General features: G+C 42.8%; 1 protein-coding gene across 2 annotated transcripts in view; it reads left to right on the top strand.

Annotated features, from left to right (window-relative positions):
• The window catches only part of LOC144685725 (dihydropyrimidinase-related protein 3-like), a 187,538-nt gene that overhangs the window by 21,068 nt on the left and 148,280 nt on the right, over window positions 1–18,190 (top strand). The gene's annotated exons all lie outside the window — the stretch shown is intronic.

Genomic DNA, 18,190 nt, shown 5'->3' with positions numbered 1-18,190 from the left:
TGAATTTAAAAAAAATTGAAATCTGAACCTGGGCATTTGGCTGTCTCATTCATATATTTATGTGTCATTTTCCATTGACAAAAAAAAACTTAGAATTACACATTTTCCTCCTTATAATTCAGAGATAAACATTCTTCCAATAATCAGCTACCACTTCAGAGCTTTACTCACCATACAAATCCTGCAATTGAATTGGTTGAGGAGATGGAGTATTGTACCCACATTCATCAAGGTCCCGTTGCCCTTGTCATCAATCGGCCCTTTCTGCAATTTGTGCTGCAGAATTAATTGGAGTCAAATGTTGCAGGGTAAAAATCCATTTCACATCACTCATGGTGATATTCCAGCTCCAGTAAATTCTGGCTCAAACTAATTGGCATGTTGCATTCTTGTCATATCACTGTTGACCTGCTGCTTTCCACCAGAGATTTCCCCACTGCTCAGTGAGTAGAAATGTATAGAATAGAAAAATCTCCAAACTAGCTAATCCCAAATCCTAAGATTCTGATGGAGATAACAGATGAAAGTAGTAGGATGGATCGGTGTTTGAAGCCTAGTTTTTGAAATAAAAACTATAAACGTTCTGCGTATATGTTACAGCGATGAAAAGATGCTTCAAAAACATTTGCAATGCTTTGAAATGTCCATGGAAAACAAAATTAGTGACATGCTAATCATGAATGACGTTTGAGAGTATACTGGGACCATAGTTAACTGCAAAAGCAGCAGTAAGATGATTTTGGACAGCTCTGACGATGTTCTGAGAAGAAAGCACTGTGTCTCAATGGACATTTCAATCTATTTCAATTAATGTAATGGGAATCTCATTGAACAAAAGAACAATGTGTAGCTTTGAGAGAGCCAAATATATCAGACAGAAGTTCTCATTGCTGACAGAACTCAGGCAAAAAGTGGCAACACAGGGCCAAGAAAGAGCTGCATTTTTTTCCACATGCATGGCATTCATGACCCCAGTTGAACCATCCAGGGACAAAACCCAGCGGAAATATTAGGTAGAGTTTTACAATGTTCGATTGCTTGCATGGATCATTGGAGGGATCTATACTCACTGAATATTGCAGTTGCAGCTTTTGCATCTAATTTTGATTGTCTGATTCTCCATGTGGGAGCTGTTGTGGTACAGTGTTCCCTGCCTCTGAACCAAAAGCTCAGAGTCCGAGTCCCGCTCTGGAGCTTAATGCCGTGGCCAAACAGGTTGATTATCAACCTTCAAATCCTTCCAAAACACCTATGGCAGGTAGTAAGAGTGGGAGAGTCACCTGGTCAGCCAGATCCTGCAGAAAGCAATAGCAAACCACTGCAGTACCTTGCCAAACATAACCATGGACCAACACATGGAAGTCCATGTTAGCCAATGCCTTCCTAGAGCATGGTATGGAAAGAGATTCTCTGTGTATTGTTTCATTGTGATGAAAATTGTCAGGTTTGCATACCTATTAAATCAACCACGAGTGGATTGAGCAGCTTTGTAACTGCAATGTGAATGGGGCCATCAGTGTGTGTATTACCCAGCTTGGCTACTGAATAGGTTTAGCATAAAACCATTGAAATTTACAGCACCCAAGGAGGTTGTTTGGCTTATTGTTTGTGTACTGGCTCTTTATTAGAGGAAATGGGAAGTCATCCTATTGTCCCAACTTCTCTCTTGGTGCTGCATCATCTCCACTTCAAATATTTATCCAACTTTCCATTAAGGATTGTAATGACTTGACAGACTTGATAGGTTTCAACAAGAAACAGATACATTTTATTACAGAGAGCTTTTCAGTTGCTACATGCTTGATCAGGACTCTCGTCAGGAAGCTCTGCCCCCTCTGGATTACCCACGCTTAGGGCACATTGGTCAGAGCCTCCAAGAAGATCACGTGACCCCTGATAGACAGCTGCAGAGGCTATACCTTCAGTTACTACATTTCCTCCCCCTTTAGTTTTTTATAGTTTCTATTTACAGAGAACATTTGAATGTCCAACAACATATATATCTATCTATATATACATATATATATATATATAAAAACAACTTCAGATGATTAAGGATTAAGTCCCTGAGGTGCTCTCCTTATTCGGTTAAAGCAACATAGCTCTACCACATAAAGTTCCCCCGCTGGATCGACATGATCAGGACCTGCAGCACAAGATATATTATTAGAAAGTGGCAGTTCAGGATTAGGCAACTCTACAGAGACATCGGGCTTGTCTATTCTAGGTCGATCTGTCACTTCAGGGATTAATGGTTCGACGTTAATCACAGATGGAATAGACCGTAAGACCATAAGACATAGGAGCAGAAATTAGGCCATTCGGCCCATCGAGTCTGCTCCGCCATTCAATCATGGCTGATAAGTTTCTCAACTCTATTCTCCCGCCTTCTCCTCGTAACCTTTGATCCCCTTACCAATCAAGAACCTATCTATCTCCGTTTTAAATACACTCAATGACCTGGCTTCCACAGCCTTCTGTGGCAATGAATTCCATAGATTCACAACTCTCTGGCTAAAGAAGTTTCTCCTCAACTCTGTTCTAAAAGGTCTTCCCTTTACTCTGAGACTGTGCCCTCGGGTCCTAGTCTCTCCTACTAATGGAAACATCTTCCTCACGTCCACTCTATCCAGGCCTTTCAGTATTCTGTAAATTTCAATCAGATCCCCCCTCTTCCTTCTAAACTCCACCGAGTATAGACCCAGCGTCCTCAAACATTCCTAATATGTTAAGCCTTTCATTCCTGGGATCATTCTCGTGAACCTCCTCTGGACCCTCTCCAGGGCCAGCACATCCTTCCTGAGATACGGGACCCAAAATTGCTCACAATATTCTAAATGTGGTCTGACCAGAGCCTTATAAAGCCTCAGCAGCACATCCCTGCTTTTATATTCTAGTCCTCTCGAAATAAATGCCAACATTGCATTTGCCTTCCTAACTACCGACTCAACCTGCAAGTTAACCTTAAGAGAATCCTGGACTAGGACTCCCAAGTCCCTTTGCACTCCAGATGTCTGAATTCTCTCCCCATTTATAAAATAGTCTATGCCTCTATTCTTCCTACCAAAGTGCATGACCTCACACTTCCCCACGTTGTATTCCATCTGCCACTTCTTTGCCCATTCTCCTAACCTATCCAAATCCTTCTGCAGCCTCCCCGCCTTCTCAATACTACCTGTCCCTCCACCTATCTTTGTATCATCTGAAAACTTAGCAAGGATGCCCTCAGTTCCTTCATCTAGATCATTAATGTATAAAGTGAAAAGTTGTGGTCCCAACACTGACCCCTGCGGAACTCCACTAGTCACTGGCCACCATCCTGAAAAGGACCCCCTTATCCCCACTCTCTGCCTCCTGCCAGACAGCCAATCTTCTATCCATGCTAGTACCTTGCCTCTAACACCATGGGCTCTTATCTTACTGAGCAGCCTCCTGTGCGGCACCTTGTCAAAGGCCTTCTGGAAGTCCAAGTAGATAACAATAGTTGAATAGTTGATTGTTGAAATGTTTCTCTATCACGAATATGGTCCATGTGTTTATGAGCAATTCTGTCTTCCACTTCCACCTGGAAGGATCAGGGACCAGTCTCTGGGACAATGGTTCCAGGAACTCAGCAAGGCCCACTTCCGAAATTTTGCACGAATACTGTGTCTCCTGCAGTGAATATGCGAACTTTGCTATGAATATTGTGATTTAATTTTTGATTACCCTGATATCTCTCTATCTTCCCCTCAAAGTTTGGAAACACCATGCTTAACCTTGTACATAGGAGGCGTTTCGTCAATAATTCAGACGGTGTTGAACCCGCAGTCAAATGTGGCATCGTACGATAACTGAGAAGAAAGTGGGAAAGTCGAGTTTCTACAGTACCTTCTGATAGTCTCTTCATTCCAGATTTGAAAGTTTTCACAACTCCCTCAGCTAAACTATTTGATGAGGGATTGCATGGAGCTGTTTTAATATGTCTGATATCATTTAAATTCATGAATCTCTGAAATTCTGCACTGGTAAAGACTGTACCATTACCAGAAACAATGATTTCCGGTAGACCATGTATGCTAAAACAATGATAGTTGCACTCAATGTTGGTGATCTGACTTTGTATACATCCATCCATTTAGAATGTACATCTACGTTCAACAAAAACACGGTACCTAAGAATGGTGCTACGTAACCAGTATGTCGTCTAACCCAGCATCGATCAGGCCACTCCCACGGATGCAGTGGAGCTGAAACAGGCAACTTCTGTTGTTGTTGACATTGGAGACAGTGCTTGACCATGCTTTCAATGTCACTATCAATGCCTGGCCACCAGACATAGCTTTGCGCAAGCATTTCCATCTTTGACATGCCTGGATGTGCACTGTGAAGCTCTGTCAAGAGTGGTTCTCTTCCTTGCGAAGGGACAACAACTTTTGATCCTCACAAGAAAATTCCATCTTGACAACTTAACTCTGTTTTACAGGCATACAATGGTCTCATCTCTTCAGATACAGGTGAATATGACCACCGTTGCAAAGCAAGGTCTCTGACTTTCAACAAAATTGGATCTCTGTTCGCCCAATTTCTAATTTGCTTTGCGTGCACAGGTGAAGAATCCAAGAAATTCAGCACAAGCACAACTTCTTGTGGCACAGGAGCATGTACAATGCTATCTGGTAACAGGAGATGACTAAGTGCGTCTGCATTTGCGATATGTAAGCCAGGACGGTGCATAAAGGTATATTCATACGCAGATAATATCAGAGTCCAATGTTGTATTCTTGCTGATGTTATTGGAAGAATTACCTTATCCTCACTGAATAAACCCGTTAATGGTTTATGGTTGGATACTATGATGAAATGTCGTCCATGAAGGTACTGGTGGAATTTCTTCACTCCAAATACCACCAGTAAACCTTCCTTTTCTAACTGGGAGTAACCCTTCTCGGCTGTGGAGAGGGTTCTCGAGACGTAGCCAATGGGCCTTTCTGATCCATCTTCCATTCTATGTGGTAACACAGCTCCTACACCATAAGGAGAATCATCACTTGTTAATACATATTCTTTTGATGGGTCATTGTTTACCAATAAACACGACAAATGCAACAGTTTCTTTACTTTCACTTTACTTTCTTTTCTTCCTGTTGTGAATTCCACGGCCAACAGTGACTCTTTTTTAACAACAAGTGTAATGGTGCTAACACGGTTGATAAGTTTGGTAAGAAGCGGCTATAGTAGTTGATCATGCCCAGTAAAGACTTAAGCTCGGTTACATTAGATGGTGAGGGCACATCTTTTATTGCCCTAACTTTCACTTCTACTGGATGCAAACTCATGGCGTCCACCCTGTGACCCAGGTAAGTAACTTCTAGCACTTGGAATGTGAATTTTTCTTTCTTTAATTGTACACCAGCTCCATGAATCTTCTTAGCACCACTTCCAGTTTGGCCAAGTGTTCGGTCTCGGTTGACCCTGTGATCAGAACATCATTTAGGTATACTACCACTTGGGGAAGTCATTACAAAAGACTCTTTATTGTCCTTTGGAAGATTGCACATGTAGACGTTACTCCAAAGGGTAGGCCAGTGTACCGATAAATACCCTTGTGTGTGTTGATAGTCTTGTACCCTCTAGATGTGCTATCCAGCTCTAATTGTTGGTAGGCATGGCTCATATCTAATTTTGTATAGGATTTGCCTCCAGCTAGCTTTGCATATAAGTTATCTATCCATGGAATGGGGTACTTGTTTAGTTTGGCTGCCTTGTTTACAGTCAATTTATAGTCCCCACAAATGTGTATGGTTTGGTCAGGCTTAACCACTGGAACTATGGGTGTTGGCTACTCTGAGAGGCTGGATGATGCCCAGCTTTTCTAACTGGCACAGTTCTGCAGCCACCTTATCCTTCATCGCATAAGGCACAGGTCTGGCCTTAAAGAAACGTGGTGTCGCCTGAGGATCCATATATATTTTTGCTTGCAAGCCTTTTAACTTCTTTTATTCATCCTGAAATACACTGTCATATTTCCTTAGCAGTTCAGGAACTCTTCCTGTTTTTCAGGTTAAATATTTCAGACCAGTCAAGCTTGATTTTCTGTAACCAGCCTCAGCTCAGAAGACAGGGTCCTTTTCCTGTCACTATCACTGGAAACTGGGCTGTCTATTAAACACTGGTACTGTGGTGATGCTCTTTACCTGAATAGATTCTCCAGTGTATGCCTTCAATTTAGTGGTTGTCTGCTCCAGATTCATTGGCTGGGTACCTTCATTTAGGTATTTAAATGTGTGCTCTCCCACCAATGTGGTTGAGGCTCCTGTATCTACCTCCATCATTAGTAGCTTCCCATTAACTTGGATTGTGACAGTGATAGGTTCAGTTTTTACAGCGCTGACATTATACAGGGAATAGATGCCTGTGTCACCAGCTTCAAGTTCTGTTGTATTTTTCAATTCACTCCTGTTGGTTTGCTTCTTTTTGGGCTGTTTCGACTTCACCCTGCATTGCCTTACAACCTGACCTTTTTTATGGCAGTTATGGCATTCTGTTTCTAACCTGCAGGTGCCTGGGCCGTGGTCACCCCCACATCTATAACAAATTAACCTTGGAGTCACTGCTGATGTGTTTCTACTAGGCCTTTTCATATTTCTAACAGTGGACATTGCCTCTCACTTCAATACTGTGGGTCTGGTTTTTGTGCCACGCCCAGTGGTAGGTTCCTGCCCCACATGAAGAACAGCGCCATGTTGTATGTATTATAAAGCCTGTGAGTTTTTCACAGTATTTTCCATGGTGAGTGCTATTTCCAGGATGCACTTCAAATCAATGTTGATCCTTGCGAATAAACGGCCCTGAATGGTGAACTCCGCAAACTAAATGGTCCCGCAGCATATCATTTAATGTGTCCTCAAAGTCGCAGTGTTCTGTCACCTGCTTCAGCTTCGCTACATAGGTTGCATTGGACTCTTGTGTGGCCTTAACTCTGGAATTAAACTCAAACCGCTGCATTATTATGGATGGCTTCGGCTGGAAATGCATCTTCATGAGGTCCACTAATTCATTAAAGGATTTAGAATTGCGCGTGTTTGGGGCCATCAGGCTGCAGATGAGATTGAATGTCTTGGCACCACATACACTCAATTGGATGGCTTTCTGCTTTTCCTCCGTGGTAATTTCATTCGCTATGAAATAAAAACCAAGGCGCTCTTCATACTGGCTCCAGACTCCCATAGTCGTATCGTAAGGATCAATTCTGCCAAAGAGTGGCATGCCTGGTGAGTAGTCTTTTCTTTTTTCTTTGGATTTAGTGTACTCACATTAGCAAGGCAGCGTTGGAGCTATTTTACCCTGGTCGCCAAATGTAATGACTTGACGGACTGGACAGGTTTCAACAAGAAACAGATAAACTTTATTACAGGGAGCTTTTCAGATGCTACATATTCAATCAGAACTCTCATCAGGAAGCCCCCCCCCCCTGATTACCTGTGCTTAGGGCTCATTTGTCAGACCTTCCAAGGACATCATGTGATCCCTGATAGACAGCAAGAGAGGCTATACCTTAGTTACTGCAGGGACATAACCAATCCTTGTGACAAAGCATTCTGTCTCCAACAACCCTCTGAGTAAAGACATTTACGCTTATCTCTCTCCTCTCTCTCTCCGTGACAATTTGAAATTGACGCTTCCTCATTACTGACTTCCTAAAAAACAAAATAGTTTACCCACATTCACTCAACTCAAATCATTTATAAATGTCCTCATTCATTTTCTCTGCTTCTCTGCTCCAGTGAAATTCATCCGCGTGTTTCACAGGGATTCCAGGCACAGATATGGTCACTCCTTAAACTACAGTTACAGCTTTAAGGGCTGCAAGTTTGCATGTTATTTTGTTGTCCCTCACATATCATTACCCTCCTTCACAAAACACCAGTAAGGCAGGAATGTGTTTAAATTAGATTCATAAATTGGGGGCGCAATACTCCTCAGAAAGTGTAGCGCCCTGCTGGGTGGGGATTGTAATGTCCACCTTGGAAGTAGCAATTTAGCAGTGGAAGAGTAATTACACAGTGTCAATTTGCCACGCCTTATTTGAACAGATTACAATCCTACGAACAAATTACCTCCCAGCCCTCTCGGCAAGGCTTGGAGGCATACGACTGAGAATAGAAAGGAGAGCAAGCCATATTTGATACCAGAAAGGGCTAAAGCTTGTTCACTTGAATTAATCAGGAAATGCTAGATATTGTAATAGGCAGACAATGGGGTTGGTATATTGTAGGAGGATGAGATCCGACAAGTTGAATGGCCTTCTTCATCCAACCCTGTTTTGTGGTCTGCTCACTCAAAAGTGAAGAGAAAATGATGAGTTATATAAGATGACTAAATTCAAACATGTAGTGCACAGGGCACGGAGATAGAGTAGCTCCTACAGGAGTTAATTAGAAACATTTTAGCTTAATTTTTTCTCAATCAATAACAACTGCACTCTGTGCTTTCCCTGCTGTTAATGTCATTGACTTCTGAATCAGCGTAAAGCAGTCTACTTTTAGCATCGATCCTTTGAAGAAGTTCATTAGACAGTGGCCAGTAATGTCGCTAGCATTCAGCTATTTTTTTTTCGTTCTTTCATGGGATGTGGGTGTCACTGGCTAGACCAGCATTTGTTGCCTTTCCCCAGTGCCCTTGAACTGAATAGGTTGCTTGGCCATTTTAGAGGGCAGTTAAGAATCAACCACGCTGCTGTGGATCTCGAGTCACATGTAGGCCAGACCAGGTAAGGACAGAAGATTTCCTTCCCTAAAGTGAACCATTGAGAAATTTAAGTCTGACTCCATCCCCTAATAATGAAATTTGCTTAGGGTGCAAGTGAACTTAATTTGGGAAGTCTCAGATAAGTCACTCTAGGACAAGAACTCAATTGGTCAGAGAACTCCGAGGTCACAAGCAGTTTCCAAATTAATTGGGTCATTTCAGTCCTACCATTTCCAAACATAGAGTTGACCTAATTTAGACTTGAAGGGGCTGCTGTGATGGGCAAAAATATGCAAAAATTTAAATTCTGCTTCTCCATGAAGCATAATTCTCAACTTGCAACATGTTGAAAAGGTAAAATTTGGTTTGGTGTTTGTGGCTGGAGCATCAATATGTGCTTCTGTGTGTTAGTGGTGCTAACTTCATTGCCCTCCTTTATGACACTGTGAACCACAGTTAAAGTCACACTCCTGCTCCTTCAGGTACCATGCCTAAGAGGGCATTGATGACCATGGACTTCCATTGGATTGGTCTGTGATTATGCTTGGCAAAGTGTAGCAGTTGTTCGCTGTTGCCCTCTGCAATACGGTTGACCAAGAAATTCTCCCGCTCTTACCGCCTGCCATCAGGCATATTGGAAAGATTTACAGGCTGATAATCAATCTGTTTGGCCATGTTATGAATGCACCTTCCATGGCCATCAGGTCCTGAAGTAGGACTTGAACCCAGAGCTGCTGGCCTAGAGCTAGGGATGCTACCACTGCATCATAAGACCTCCAGAATCACGCTACAAAGGGTTATTCTCTTTAAAATTGGAGAGAAGGAGTACAACTTGCCCCTAAGAGTCCATGAAGTGTTGAAGAACTATAAATCCTTGATGACCTGGTTTTAAGTAAATATCAATTCCTAGTCATATAGTTTTGCTGTTTTTGTAACTTCACATCGTCTCTTGGAAAACAATGTAAAATAATGCAAGGATTAACAATCCAGCTAATAATCCGTGATATCAATGTTCCTTGTATAGCCGTAATTACCTTCATTCCAGCCAACGTGGTTAGTCTTAAGTCAAGGGAGGATTTTAGGAGCTCCCATAACCCATATGATGAAGGGGCCTTCCACACCAATTGGACATGCGTACCTCAGATGATGTCAACTCAGAATTCAGAGCTGGAGCTGGACCCATCACAATGTCCGAAGTGAGGTTAAAATCCTGCAACTTTCTACTCAGAAACAGGAATACTATTCCTGAGTCAAATGCTCATTCCACACCCAATCTTTGGTGGCCCAATGATGAGTGAATATCCAATCATTGGTGTTCTGATGATGAGTGAATATCCAATCATTGGTGGCCTAGTGATGAGTGTAAACCCAATTCATGGTGCTCTAGTGATGATGTACATGTGGTGTCAGCTGTGGCTCAGTTCATAGCACCCTCGCCTTTGAATAAGAAGGTTGTGGGTTCATGTCCCACTCCTGGAAACCAAAAACTGTGAATGTACTCAAAGGAGTTACAATCTGTGACTGTTGATAACTCGAAAGAGTTACTGCCAGGGACACAAATAGATAATAGTTATACGGCTTCATCTTCAGACACTTCCACAGTCCAAACTTGTGACATTCAGGAGTCAAAAGTTGAAAGACCACATGAAAAATTAATGGTTTGATATGATGGATGTGTAGGCAGAGTGGAAGCCAGATGGAAGAGATTCAGGGTGATGCAAAGAGCTTGGTGGTGACTATGCATTTGAGGACTTTAGAGAGGAAAGGAAGGTAATGATGAATTGAAAATGGGAGACTTTATTGAGTATTTGCAGGGGAAGAATTGCGATTTTTTGTGTGGATGGGATAGTACACAAATGATGCAAAGAAAGTTTATTGCATATTTTCCACTCGGTGACAATATGGGAGGTATAATTTACATTATCATGTGGTGCATCCACATACAGCTGACTACGCACTATTGTTTTATATTGGACCCCGCCTCCTTTTCCTTTTTGCCTATTTTTCCGGAACGTCGAATACCCTTGAATATTGAGTTCCCAGCCTCAGTCACCCTGCAACCACGTCTCTATAATAGCAATCCAGTCATATCCATATATTTCTATTTGTGCTATCATCTATCTTGTTACAAATGCTGCATGTATTCAGATAAAGAGCCTTAAGCTTTGACTTTTTACCATTATTACTCATTCTGGTTCTAATATCTGCTGCACTCTTCTGCTTATATTTTCTGCCCCTTCCTGTCACACTTTGATTATCGTTTGCCTCGTCACTACCCTGAATCTCTGCTCTCTCGTTTAATTTTGTTTTTTGAAACTTCCCTTCAAATGAACCCTCGCCCTCATTAATTAGTTTAAAGCCCTATCTACAACCCTAGTTATACAATTCACTAGGACACTGGTCCCAGCATGGTTCAAATGAAGCCCATCCCAACAGAATGTTTGGAACAAGGTTGTAATGAAGTCAGGAACTGCGTGACTGTGGCGGAAGCCAAACTGAGCATCAGTGAGCAGGTTATTGCTGTATACATTCCACTTGATAGCACTGTCAATTACACCTTCCATCGCTTTGCTGATAATCGAGAGTAGACTGATAGGTTGGTAATTGGCCTGATTCGGTTTGTCCTGCTTCTTGTAGACAGAACATGCCAGGGTACATTTCTACATTGTCAGGTAGATACCAGTGTTATAGCTGTACTGGAACAGCTTGCCTAGGAGCACGACTAGTTCTGGAGCACAAATCTTCAGTACTACTACCAGGATGTTGTCAGAGTCCAGAGTCTTCTCTGTGTCCAATGCCTTCAGCCGTTTCTTGATATCACATGGAGTGAATCAAAATAGCTGAAGACTGGCATCTGTGATGCTAGGGACCTCAGGAGGAGGCCGAGATGGATCAGCAGCATTTCCAGCTGAAGATAGTTGTAAACGTATTAGCCTTCTCTTTGATGTGCTGACCTCCTCCATCATTGAGGATGGGGATATTTATGGGGTCTCTTTTCCCGATTAGTTGTTTAATTGCCCACTACTATTCATGAATGTGCAGGCCTGCAGTGCTTTGACCTTATCTGTTGGTTGTGGGATCACTTATCACTCTACCACATGCTGCTTCCAATTGTTTGGCATGCATGTAGCTTCTTGAGGTTAGCACCTCATTTTTAGGTATGTCTGGTTCTGCTTCTGGCATCTGGATTACTAGTACAATAACATTACCGCTACACCATCATTCCCTAATGTAACATTCAAAACTCCACTGGAGCATAGCCTACATCATTATACACTTCCATGTTGTCCAGTTTTCATTGAGTTGGGTGTGGTACCGACTAAACCAGGTTGAGGCAAGTTGCGGTACATGACCCAAAGTTGCATTAATGTAGAATTGCCTTCCATTTTATGGCAAATTGGAACATGAAACATTAGCTTTTTGACTATGTCTTTTCAATTAAAAATTAGAATTGGTTGCCTCAACAATGTTCATAGAGTAAATGGCCCTCAATTGGAGGTATTTATCCTTCAAGAATCCAGAATTGACTGTTGTTGAGTGATGAGCAGCACTGAGTACCTCTTGTCTAGGATGAGTGAAAGAAATCTGCAAATATTCCTGATTACTGCAATCCAGTGACTCATAATGGATAACATATGTGTATTTGATGCGGCTGAGCTGCGATTTTAAACAGACCAAACAGCTTCCTTAAAATTTGGCCACTCACTCTCCCAAAACCATTGCCCACAACACACCGGTTCACGGAGACACCATTGGTCTTCAATTCAAGGAGACATACAAACATACGAATTAGGAGCAGGAGTAGGCCACTCAGCCCCTCGAGCCTGCTCCGCCATTCAATATGATCATGGCTGATCTGATTGTAACCTCAACTCCACATTCCCGCTTACCCCCGATGACCTTTCACCACCTTGCTTATCGAGAATCAATCTACTTCAAAAATTTTCAAAGACACTGAACTGCCTCCACTCCCTTCACTATAACCTAACCACCCCAGCTCACAGACACACAGAACCTCTCAGAACTCAATTCACAGAGACACTGTACTCCTCAGGACACAATTTACTGAGACATTGAACCTGCTTCACAGGACACTGAACCCCTCAGGAACTAATTCACAGAGATAATGTACTCCTCAGGACCCAATTCACTGATACCATAAGAACTAAGCCACTGAACCCTCAGCTGGTATCTTTAGTACAGTGATGCCTTCAGTTTCTTCTGGATCTCTCCCCCTGTAGCCCTCTATTCAAACAATTACTCCTACCCGCACCACCCCCCCCACCCGACCCCAACTGACACTTCCCTCTCCTCCCCACAACAGAGGCCTGTCCTCCAACCACTATAGGTTGGATCTCCTTTACTCATGTTTAGTTTCTCCAACAGTGTTCAAAGTACAGAATCACTGTCCTTTGAACAGGACTCTCAAAGTAAGACCTTGGAGAGCGGGGCCCAGATTTGCACTGAAATTTTCTTAATGCCATATGAAACATTGACTGTCAGCGTGAATGGGTAGGCATGTCTGGAATTAGCTGTTGAGACTCAGTGTCTAGGTCCTTCCATGCTAAATGGTCATTTGAATGAGTTTGGAGTTTGTGAGGCCCATTGCCTAGCGTAAGTCAACACCTTCAGGAGAGAGAAAGGAACAAGGATTGAATTTTATCCTCACACTGTGCTTCAAGTATTTATGCAGTGCAACAAAATATAAAACAGTCCCCTTATAAATTGATATCTGGCAGTGAAACTTAGCTTTATCAGGGAGGAAATGGTCTGACAGGCATGTTGCCCTGGTTCAAAGTTCATTTCCTGCTCAGTGTAAAAAGCAAAGCAATTTTTTTTTCATGTAGGCGCACAGGCTGCTTTGAATTCCTCTGGGGTTCAAGTGGAAGTGCGTTCTTTTTCAAAAAATAATGGAATGCAAGTAGAACACTAAACCCTTCCTTTCAGTGTTCAAGTGGAAGGATCTCTGGTTAATTTCATTGTCTGTGGCCATGTCTAGCAAAGAGAAACATGGATTATGTCGAAATACATTCACAGAAATGTTGGGACAAGTCAAGTGCATTGTAAAACGGCTGCTGAAGAATTTTGTGAAGCTTCACTTATACTACAGAATGATTTTTGAGTTCTTGAGACTCATGTAGTTGACAACCGACTATTTACTATTTGTGACCTTGAATCATTCCAGAAGCTGTAGGCCCATGACAGCAAATTCATTATAACCCAGTGAGACTTGAAAGACGTCAAAATTTTGAATGTAACAGGATTATAGATCGAAGCAGAGCCTTGCAGAAGGGGAATATGAGAGCTGTAATTCAATCCTGAAGATTCTGTTGGCACCATACTAGCATGAAGCATTGATTGAATTATAGTCTTTCACCCCCGCCCAGATATTTGTTATTCCATATATGACATACAATTTAACATGGTTTCATTTCGCAAATGGAAATGTAGTTGCTATAACTACTAGCTGCTCTTGTTAATAATTATACATTTGCAAGCTGGGGTGAATAGAACCATTATTTATGAATAAGCTCTCTATAATGCCTGCTGTAATAATTTTGTTCATTCAAAATTGAAACTGAGTGAAGCTGCCCTCATGTCTGAGAGGATGAATTCATAGTTTGCTATGCTACTGAGAGTTTGGGTCATTTTGTTTTGGGCTAATCAGGTGAAGTTGCCTGTTATAGACATTCGTTGATTTTCATTTTATGGAATCAGAAGAAATGTGAACCAATATTGCCCTGTTTACTCTCACATGTCTAAACTACTCTCCCATGGCTCCAGGAAGGTCCAAATTTCCATTCCTGATCTGTGCTATGGTGTGACAGCAGGAACATTGCAATTAATATCAGCTTCAGTGTCCTGCTCACTGTCTACCTTCTATGCTGCTTGAAATATGTCAAGGTGGGTGTCAGATGATGACTTTGCTTATGACCACCAGGGTCAAATAGCCTGCTGACATTGTCTAGGAACATGTGTGAAGAAGAGTGGCCTGGTCTTGATACTGGAGCAAAGGTGTTCAAATGCCTTGTCTTTATCACCAATTTGGGTACATATCATGGACGCTCACAGACCACCATATAAAATCTAAATGAATGCTCCCATAAATTGCCTTAGGTTAGCACTAACAGACCATGGTGCTCAACATGAGAACAGTGTCGAAAAAGTACATTTACTATTTTTTTCTTTGCTTTATTGTTTCACAGGATGTGGGCATCACTAGCAAGGCCTGCATTTGTTGCCCATCCCTAAACACCCTTCAGAAGATGGCGCCACCTTGACCACTGAGAGACAAGGCCATTTCAGAGGGCAGTTAAGAATCAACCACTTTGCTGTTGTTAGTCACATGTAGGCCAGACTGGGTAGGGATGGCAGATTTCCTTCCCTAAAGGACATTAGTGAACCAACTGGGTTTTTACTACAATTGGTGATAGTTTCATGGTCACTATTACTGAGGCTAGCTCTCAATTCCAGATTGATTAACTGAATTTGAATTCCAACAGCTGCCATGGTGGAATATTCACCTGAGCTTCTGGATTGCTCGTCTACAAACATTACCATTATACCACCATCGCCCTATCACCAGACGCTAAAGGGGAAAAACATTGGGGAACTTAGAATCTGTTCCTGAGGCCTTTAGAGAGCCAGGACTCACAGGCTATATATGACTTCCATGTCATAGTTTGGACATCCCAGTATGAAAGGGTTGCTAATGTCTGTGGCACATATTCCAAAATGAATGATTAGCTTCAGGACAGGAGAGGAGAAAAGAGAGGTGTTGTATTTATGCACCAGATCTCTCTTGAATATTCGAAAGCACAGTTAATGTAAGTATGTTACATCAATAATGTCCTGAAAGCAGCTGAGATGAATAGACTATTAACCAACTTTTGGTAGTGTTGGATGAGGAAAATAGGTCGACTGGGCCACTGGCAAAACTATCTGCTCTTTATCAAATTGTACCACTAGATCTTTAAAAAAGAAACACTTGCATTTATATAGCACTTTTCCTGACCACCGAAGATCTCAAAGTGCATTACAGCCAATGAAGTAGTCTTTGACATGCAGTGGCTGTTTTGATACAGGAAACATGGCAGCCAATTTGCAGACAGCAAACTCCCATGAACAGCAATATGATAATGACAAAATAGTCTGTTTTTGTCAGGTTAATTGAGGGGTAAATATTGGCCAAGACACCAGAGATAAATGCTCTGTTCTTCTTTGAAATGGTGCATCCACTTGAGAGGGCAGATGAGGCCTTGGTTTAACGTCCCATCCAAAAAGCAGCACCTTTGATAGTGCAGCACTCCCGCAGCACTGGAGTGCCAGCCTTGATGTTTTTTGCTTAACTCCTGAAGTGGGACTTGAACCCAGAACCTTGTGGCTTAGAGGCAAAAGTGCAATCAGCTGAAACCTGTAATCACCTGTCTTACAGGAGCAAACAGCTTGGAGGAGGAGCTGTTGGTTGAAGAGGCTTTATTTCTTGAATGCTTTTTGGAAGCCTGGATTTGTGTAGGGAAAAAGTGAAGTCTAGGGGTTGTTATTGGGAGCAGCTCTCCAGTCATGCCTATGACCGGTAATTGGATTCCTCCGGGCCCGTACAGTGGTGCGTCTGTTGTCCATAGCCAGAGGTCTTTTAACCACAGTTCCTGATCCGACAGGACTGTCACACTGGCTCCTGTGTCTAACTTGAAATTTGTGAGGTGATCATTTACAGATTGTCGGCATTCCAAAATGTGAATCTGGGATCCTTAGTTTCTCTCAAGAAGCATTATTGGACTTCTTCTTGGTGTGGCTCATCTTTCTCATGGATTTGTTTGGGATCCTCCACACGTATCGAGGTTTTGGACTTACACATTTCTCCAAAGTGTCCCAGGTGTTTGCAGTGCAAGCATGGCACACTGATTGCTGGACACTGCTCGCGCCTGCGAGGTCTTTCGGTGCCACAGTGCTGACATGATCTGCCACCATTTTGTGTTTTGCTTCGGTATTGCTTCCCTTGTCCTGGTGTCTCCTTGCCCTTTTGTTGCTTTATGAGCCGGACTGTTGGGGTTGCTCTGTAACATGGTTTAACTTTGCCAAGCAAAATGGGTCAGTTTTTAAAATATTTGTTTATGGGATGTGGGCTAGGGCAGCATTTATTACTCATCCCTAATTGCCCTTGAGAAGGTGGTGGTGAGCTACCTTCTTAAACTGCTGTTTTTCATGTGGTGTAGGTACACCCATAGTGCTGTTAGGAAGGGAGTTCCAGGGTTTTGACCCAGCGACAGTGAAGGAACGGTGATATATTTCCAAGTCAGGATGGTGAGTGGCTTGGAGGGGAACTTGCAGATGGTGGTGTTCTTATGCATTTGGTGGCCTTGTCCTTCTTGGTGGTAATGGTTGTGGGTTTGTAAGGTGCTGTCAAAGGAGCCTTGGTGAGCAGTGCAGCTTGTAGATGGTACACACTGCTGCTACTGTGTGTTAGTGGTGGAGGGAGTGAATGTTTATTGTGGTGGATGGGGTGCCAATCAAGCAGGCTGCTTTGTCCTGGATGGTGTCAAGCTTCTTGAGTGTTATTGGAGCTGACGAGCACTTGGCACGTCATAACATTCAAGGCTATGGGCCAAGTGCTGGTAAATGGGATTAGGCAGGTAGGTCAGGTGTTTCTCACGTGTCGGTGCAGACTCGATGGGCCGAAGGGCCTCTTCTGCACTGTGATTCTGTGATCCCGTGATTCTATACTCATCCAGGCAAATGAAGAGTATTCCATCACACTCCTGACTTGCGCCTTACAGATGGTGGACAGGCTTTGGGGAGTCAGGAGGTTATTTTCCACAGAATTTCTAGCCTCTGACCTGCTCTTATAGCCACAGCATTTATATGGCTGGTCAAGTTCAGTTTCTGGTCAATGGTAATCCCCAGGATGTTGATAGTGGGGGATTCAGCGATGGTAATGTCATTGAATGTCAAGGGGAGATGTTTAGATTTCTACCTTGTTGGAGATGGTCAGTGGCTGGCACTTGCGTGGCATGAATGTTACTTGCCACTAGTCAGCCCAAGCCTGGATGTTGTCCAGGTCTTGCTGCATTTGGACATGGACTTTTTTAGTACCTGAGGAGTCGCAAATGGTGCTGAACATTGTGCAATCATCAGCAAACATCCCCACTTCTGACCTTATGATGGAAGGAAGGTCATTGTTGAAACAGCTGAAGATGTTTGGGCCTAGTACACTGCCCTGAGGAGCTCCTGCAGCGATGTCCCGGGACTGACTCTTTAGTGCAGAAGGAGGCCATTCAGCCCATCGAGTCTGCACTGGCTCTCTGAAAGAGCATTCCACCTGGTCCCACTAGCAAACCAATTCCCTTTTGAATACCTCGATTGAACCTGCCTCCACCACCCTTTCAGGAAGTCTGCTCCAAATTCCAACCAGCCTCTGGTTGAAAAAATATTTCCTCACATCCCATTTACTCCTTTTGCC

The sequence above is a fragment of the Cetorhinus maximus genome, chromosome 10, assembly GCF_964194155.1.
Source record: "Cetorhinus maximus chromosome 10, sCetMax3.hap1.1, whole genome shotgun sequence".
NCBI classification, from domain to species: Eukaryota; Metazoa; Chordata; class Chondrichthyes; order Lamniformes; family Cetorhinidae; genus Cetorhinus; species Cetorhinus maximus.
This window is presented reverse-complemented; position numbering and strand designations above follow the sequence as displayed.